This window comes from Arachis ipaensis, chromosome B9 (assembly GCF_059453495.1).
Source record: "Arachis ipaensis isolate K30076 ecotype BB chromosome B9, ASM5945349v1, whole genome shotgun sequence".
Lineage (NCBI taxonomy): Eukaryota > Viridiplantae > Streptophyta > Magnoliopsida > Fabales > Fabaceae > Arachis > Arachis ipaensis.
Window position 1 is genome coordinate 80,038,476 of NC_142444.1, and position 7,909 is coordinate 80,046,384.

At 41.4% G+C, this 7,909-nt stretch overlaps 1 non-coding gene across 1 annotated transcript; it reads right to left on the reverse strand.

Annotated features, from left to right (window-relative positions):
* Positions 1–7,501: 7,501 nt before the first annotated feature.
* LOC148545144 (small nucleolar RNA R71) lies at positions 7,502–7,605 on the reverse strand. Its single transcript, XR_015901898.1, has one exon. It is a non-coding gene; the product is annotated as a small nucleolar RNA R71 (small nucleolar RNA).
* Between the last annotated feature and the right edge of the window lie 304 nt (positions 7,606–7,909).

Sequence of the window (7,909 nt, forward strand, 5' to 3'; positions counted from 1 at the left end):
ACTGATTCCTACAAGAACAGTTGCAGGGTGGCGCATGTGTATTGACTACAGAAGGCTCAATACAGCCACCAGAAAGGATCATTTTCCTTTACCATTCATAGACCAGATGCTAGAAAGACTAGCAGGTCATGATTATTACTGCTTTTTGGATGGCTACTCAGGCTATAACCAGATTGCAGTAGATCCCCAGGATCAAGAGAAAACAGCATTCACATGTCCATCCGGAGTGTTTGCTTATAGAAGGATGCCATTTGGGCTATGTAATGCGCCTGCATCCTTCCAGAGATGCATGCTCTCTATTTTCTCTGACATGGTGGAAAAATTTCTGGAAGTCTTCATGGATGACTTCTCAGTATATGGAGACTCATTCAGCTCCTGTCTTGATCACCTGAAACTTGTTTTGAAAAGATGCCAAGAAACCAACCTAGTTTTAAACTGGGAAAAGTGTCACTTCATGTTGACTGAAGGAATTGTTCTTGGGCATAAAATCTCAAACAAGGGAATAGAGGTGGATCAAGCAAAAATAGAGGTAATTGAAAAATTACCACCATCTGCCAATGTTAAGGCAATCAGAAGCTTTCCGGGGCATGCAGGATTCTATAGGAGGTTTATAAAGGATTTTTCAAAAATCGCAAAACCTCTAAGCAATCTGCTAGCTACTGACACGCCATTTGTGTTTGACACAGAGTGCCTGCAGGCGTTTGAAACGCTGAAAGCTAAGCTGGTCACAGCACCAGTCATTTCTGCACCAGACTGGACATTACCATTTGAGCTAATGTGTGATGCCAGTGATCATGCCATTGGTGCAGTATTGGGATAGAGGCATGACAAGCTTCTGCATGTCATTTATTATGCCAGTCGCGTTCTAAATGATGCCCAGAAAAACTACACAACCACAGAAAAAGAACTACTAGCAGTGGTTTACGCCATTGACAAGTTCAGATCATACTTAGTAGGATCAAAAGTGATTGTGTATACTGACCATGCTGCTCTTAAATATCTACTCACAAAGCAGGATTCAAAACCCAGGCTCATCAGATGGGTATTGCTTCTGCAAGAGTTTGATATAGAAATAAGAGACAAAAAAGGGACAGAGAACCAAGTGGCTGATCATCTGTCCCGGATAGAGCCAGTGGAAGGGATGTCCCTCCCTTCTCTTGAGATCTCTGAGACGTTTCCTGATGAGCATTTATTCGCCATTCAGGAAGCACCATGGTTTGCCGATATTGCAAACTATAAAGCTGCAAGGTTCATACCCAAGGAGTACAACAGGATACAAAAGAAGAAATTAATTACTGATGCAAAGTACTACTTGTGGGATGAACCTTATCTCTTTAAGAGATGTGCAGACGGAATTATCCGTAGGTGTGTGCCTAGAGAAGAAGCACAGAGGATCCTGTGGCATTGCCACGGATCTCAATATGGAGGCCATTTCGGAGGTGAGCGAACCGCCACCAAGGTCCTCCAATGTGGCTTCTATTGGCCCACACTCTATAAAGATTCCCGAGAGTTTGTACGTAATTGTGACAGTTGCCAAAGAGCTGGTAATCTGCCTCATGGTTACGCCATGCCTCAACAAGGAATCTTAGAGATTGAGTTGTTTGACGTATGGGGAATTGACTTCATGGGACCCTTCCCACCATCATATTCAAACACTTATATTCTGGTGGCAGTTGATTATGTATCAAAATGGGTTGAGGCCATTGCCACACCCACCAATGATACTAAGACAGTGCTGAAATTCCTCCAGAAACATATCTTTAGCAGATTTGGTGTCCCTAGAGTACTAATCAGTGATGGAGGCACTCACTTCTGCAATAAACAGCTTTACTCTGCCATGGTTCGGTATGGAATTCGCCACAAGGTGGCCACTCCATATCATCCACAAACCAATGGGCAAGCTGAAGTCTCTAACAGAGAATTAAAGAGAATCCTGGAACGGACAGTAAATACCCGTAGAAAGGATTGGGCACGGAGCTTGGATGATGCTCTGTGGGCTTACAGGACAGCATTCAAGACCCCTATAGGGACCATGTCACCTGCCCGTGGAACTGGAACATAAGGCCTACTGGGCAACCAGATTCCTAATTCTTGATGCCAAACTAGCAGGAGAAAAACGATTGCTCCAGCTAAATGAGCTAGAGAAATTCAGATTCACAGCTTTCGAAAATGCCAAGCTTTATAAAGAAAAATCAAAGAAGTGGCATGACAAAAAGCTGTCATCTAGAATCTTTGAACCAGGACAGAAGGTCCTGTTGTTTAACTCTAGACTCAGGCTATTCCCTGGGAAACTGAAATCCCGGTGGAGGGGACCATACGTGATTACAAGTGTGTCACCATATGGTTATGTGGAGCTTCAAGATATTGATTCTGATAAGAAGTTCATTGTCAATGGACAGAGAATCAAGCATTATCTTGAAGGCAACATTGAGCAAGAATGCTCAAGGCTGAAGCTAGATTAAAAGCTCAGCAAGGTCCAGCTAAAGACAATAAAGAAGCGCTTGCTGGGAGGCAACCCAGCTATGGGGCAACAATCCTCTAAGCATTTTTGCCCTATTTCTATTTTTATTTTTATTTGTTTATATAGAGTTCATTGACAACAGGGTAAATAATCATTTACAGAAGACCTCAGCACACAAAACAGAGAAAAAGATCTCACTGGCAAGAAAACGCCAGTAAAAGAGCATTTTGGGCGTTCAACGCCCAAAATGGGCATCCACTGGGCGCTGAACGCCAGTGATGATAGCAGCTGGGCGTTCAACGCCAGAAAGGGGCACCCACTGGGCGTTGAACGCCAGTAATGGCAGCAGCTGGGCGTTGAACGCCCAGGAGAGCAGCAATTGGGCGCTGAACGCCCAAAACAGGCAGTGTTTGGGCGTTCAAACGCCAGGAAGGCAGGGAGGAGCCAGATTCAATTTTTCCCACACGTATTTCCATTTTAATTTCAAATTTTATGCTTCAATGCATGATTTTTACATAAACATGTCAAGAACCCTGATTTCTAAATTCCATAATTTCTAAAAACCCTACCACAAAAAAAAATATATATATATATATATATATCAAATGTATTTTAATCCATAAGCACCAGGCATCTTTGCAAATTCAATCCAACTCTTTTCAAATCTTTTCTGAAAACAAATCTATCTTTTTCACTCAAAAAAATCTTTTCAACTAATCCATATCTTTTTCAAATCTCCATATTATCTTTTTCAAAATTCTGATTTATCTTTTTCAAAAATCTATCATATCTTTTCAAAATTAAACTATATCTTCTATCTTATCTTTTTCAACTCAATCTTTTTATCTTATCTTTTCCAATTTTTCGAAAACCCACCCCCCCATCCCTTTAAATTTGGGTTCGGCCTCCCCCCTCCTCCATCAACAATTGCACCTAGCTCTCCTTCTATCCCTCTCCTTTCTTTTCTTTTGCTTGAGGACAAGCAAACCTCTAAGTTTGGTGTGTTTATCCGAGATCACTAAGATCATGGCTCCCAAAGGAAAACAACCCACTCCAAGAGGCAAGAAAGAGAGCGTTCCAAAACCACTTTGGAATCAAGGGAAGTTCTTATCTAAAGAACATTCAGACCATTATCTTAAAGTAATGGGTCTGAGATCAGTGATCCCGGAAGTTAGATTCGATCTGAAAGAAGATGAATATCTGGAGATCCAGGAGCAAATTTGAATCAGGAACTGGGAAGTCCTAGCTAATCCTGAAACGAAAGTAGGAAGGAACATGGTCCAGGAGTTCTATGCTAATATGTGGCAGACTGACAAGCAAAAACTATCTGGAACTGCCTTCTATGAATTTCGGACCATGGTCAGAGGGAAGATTGTTCATACCACCCCTGACAAGATCAGAGAGATCTTAGAGCTACCTCAACTAAAGGACGATCCAGACTCCTTCAACAGGAGGATGATGAGAGCAGACATTGACCTGGATAAGATTCTAGAGGACATATGTATCCCTGGAGCCAGGTGGACCACCAACACAAAGGGTGTCCCAAATCAACTCAAGAGAGAGGATCTCAAACCAGCCGCCAGAGGATGGCTGGACTTCATTGGGCGTTCTCTGTTGCCCACTAGCAACCGATCTGAAGTCACAGTTAAAAGAGCAGTGATGATTCATTGCATCATGATGGGGAAGGAAGTAGAGGTTCATCAGCTGATTTCCACTGAACTCTACAAGATTGCTAACAAAAATTCAAAAGAGGCCAGGTTGGTGATGCCAAGGCATCATAGGCTAGTTTCACTAGCAATTTTCTGTTAGTTTTAGTTGTTTTATGCATTTTCTTGAGCTTAAAGTAACCAAAAATGGGTAAATGAAGAACAAAGTAATGAACCATCCAAACAATATGATTTTGATGCAAATTCCATGAGTTTTAGTTATATTACTTAAATGCTATGAATGAAAGATTTCTCATGAAATTTTGCAAGACTTTGATGCAATTGTTTGGATGATTTCAGGGAAGAAGAGGCTAAGCAAGGAAGCAACAAAATCAATAAAGGAAGCTTGTATATAACATGTGGAGTTTAAGTTCCAGTTTAAGCCTAAACTGGAGCTTAAACGCCAAAATCATGAAGGATAAGAAATGCTGGGATTGAAGTTTAACCTCCAGTTTGACCTCAAACTGGAGGTTAAACGCCAGAATGAAAAGCCTCACTTAAGGAGCATTCCACGTTTAACCTCCAGTTTGACCTCAAACTGGAGGTTAAACGCCAGAATGAGTAAGCCACCCAGGGAGGAGTTCCACGTTTAACCTCCAGTTTGACCTCAAACTGGAGGTTAAACGCCAGAACCAGGAAGAGTACCAGGGGCCATTCCACGTTTAAGCTCCAGTTTGACTCAAACTGGAGCTTAAACGTGTTCGATAGTTTCTCCACTCCAGGGTTGCTCTCTCCAAGCTTCCACGTTTAACCTCCAGTTTGACCTCAAACTGGAGGTTAAACGTGTTCGATAGTTTCTCCACTCCAGGGTTGCTCTCTCCACCTCCACGTTTAACCTCCAGTTTGACCCCAAACTGGAGGTTAAACGTGTTCGACACCTCCAGGGCCACCATTCCAAGCTTCCACGTTTAACCTCCAGTTTGACCTCAAACTGGAGGTTAAACGTGTTCGACCTCCAGGATGCCTCATTCCTTTTCCACGTTTAACCTCCAGTTTAACCTTAAACTGGAGGTTAAACGTGTTCGACTACATTACTCTCCAGGGCTACCATTCTTCCATTTCCACGTTTAAGCTTCAGTTTAACCTTAACTGAAGCTTAAACGTGCTTTTACAAATGGCCTCACTGGAAGTATCTGGCGTTTAAGTTGCAGTTTAAGCTTAAACTACAACTTAAACGCCACTCTTGAAAAGGGTTTCTGGGCCAAAAATATTGTGATTTAAGTTAGTCTTTGAGCACAATTATTAACTTAAACTTACTTTGGTATGAAACCCAATTGAATATCATGGTTTATGGGATTGGGCCTGAAGGATTGATGAGTTTGAAATCTCAATTTGTTGAGTCATGTGTCATTATTTGATTATCACTAAGTTGGCTCAATAAATGTTACAGGACTTGGATCAACAACCTCATCAAGATTATGGATCATAAACCCAAGGCAAAAGGAAAGCAAGGAGAGGCCTCAAAGCCCAAGAAGCACAACTGAAGCTCAATATAGAAAGTGTATAAATAGGATAGAAGTTAAGTTAGAGAGGACTTTACTTTCACTTGGAGCTAGTTTTTCCTTTTCTTCGTAATTGAATTCAGAGCTATGATTCACTAAACCCCCTCTCATTGGGTTAGGGAGCTCTATTGTAATTCAATGAATCAATAATAGTTTATCTTCTTCTTCAATCTTTTCTCTTGAATTTTGTTAGAAAGCTTCTCGATCTAATTCCATTGAGTAGTTGTCTTGGGAAAGAGACTACTCATACTTGGAATCCTTCGGAGCCTTGGGAAAGGAATGGAGGATTCATGCTAGAGAAGCTTTCTCACAGTGGATTGGATTGGGGTTTGGATGGATATTGTGACATGTAATCCTACCAAATTGTGGTTCATGAAATTGTGTGGTATAATCAGTGATCAAGCATCATCTCTTCTTATGAACATTTAAACCAAGGGATTGGGAATTTGTTTGTTTTTAGAGAGCATTGGTGAGCCAAGGAATTGGGATCCAATCATATAAGATTGCCAAGCAAAATTCAATGAATGCATTGGTTGAGGAAGAGATATACATGTTTTGATTCGGAGATTTCAATATCTCCTAAACCCAATGAATTCCCCATTTCTGATTTCACTTTCTCTTTACATTCTGCAATTCAATTCTTGCAATCACCCCCATTCCCTTTTAATTTCAGCAATTTACATTCTGCTCTTTAATTCATGCAATTTAAGATTCGGCCATTTAATTTTCTTGTCATTTACTTTTCCCGCTAATTTTACATTCCGCAATTCTCATCTCAATTCTTGATTCCGCTCAACTAGAACACACTTCTAATCCGAATTGCTCAATCAACCAATCCTTGTGGGATTCGACCTCACTCTATTGTGAGTTTTTACTTGACGACGATAACCGGTGCACTTGCCGGAAGGAATTTTGCCGATCGTGCAATTTCCTAAATCGTAGCATAACTAGTTTATGTGCATCAAGTTTATGGCGCCGTTGCCGGGGATTGGTTTTCGATTGACAATTCTCAAATTGGAAGCTAACTAGATTGAGCAATTTTCTCTTGCTTTGTTAATTCTGTTCTAGATATTTGTTGAATTTTAATTTCTGCACTTGGTTACATGCTTTCCTTCTTTATGCCTTTAAATTCATGCAACTAACTCACTGACTCACTAACTGTTTGATTTAATTCCTCAATTGATCTAACCATACTCTTCCATTAACCAAGAGTATTTTACTTGTTTGTGTTTGAGCCGTGTTCTTGTATGACAGGTAGGAGAGGAGAGACATCAACTCCTCCATATACCGAACCGGAAAGGACCCTTCATAGACTTAGAAGGGAAGCAAGAGGGAAGAGAGTAGTGGGAGAAGAGGAATCTGAAGGAGAATCTGAGGACAATTTTGAGGAAGCTCTAGATCTCAACATGGATAGAGAAGTTCACAACCATGAGAGAGCTGATGGAAACAATGCCATTCCTGAGAGGAGGGTTCTTAGTTCATACATAAACCCAACCTCTGGGAATTGTGGTAGTAGCATCCAGAAACCACCCATTCAGGCCAACAATTTTGAGCTCAAGCCACAGCTAATATCATTGGTGGAAAATCATTGTTCCTTTGGAGGAAATGCTAATGAAGACCCAAACCAACATCTCACAAAATTCCTGAGAATTTGTGACACTGTGAAGTCCAATGGAGTCCAGGAAGATGCCTATAAACTGCTCTTGTTCCCATTTTCACTTAGGGACAAGGCAGCTAAGTGGCTGGAATCATTCCCAAGGGGGAGTCTAACCACATGGGATGAGGTGGAAGGCAAGTTTCTGGCACGTTTCTACCCTCCACAAAAGGTCAATAGGCTTCGATCTGAGGTCCAGACTTTTAGACAACAAGATGGTGAAACTCTCTACGAGGCATGGGAGAGATTCAAGGACTTGACAAGGAAATGCCCACCAAACATGTTCCATGATTGGGTGCAATTGCACATCTTCTATGATGGGCTCTCTTATGAATCAAGGAAGGCTGTAGACCATTCATCAGGAGGTTCATTGAACAAGAAAAAGACTGTGGAAGAAGCCATTGAAGTGATCGAGACAGTGGCTGAAAATGAATACTACTATGCATCAGAAAGGCACAACACTAAGGGAGTCATGGAGCTGAACCAGGTTGATACAATTCTGGCCCAAAACAAGGTGTTTGCCAAGCAACTAGCAGAACTTACCAGGCAATTAGAAACAAAGCAAGTGACTGCAATACACACACAA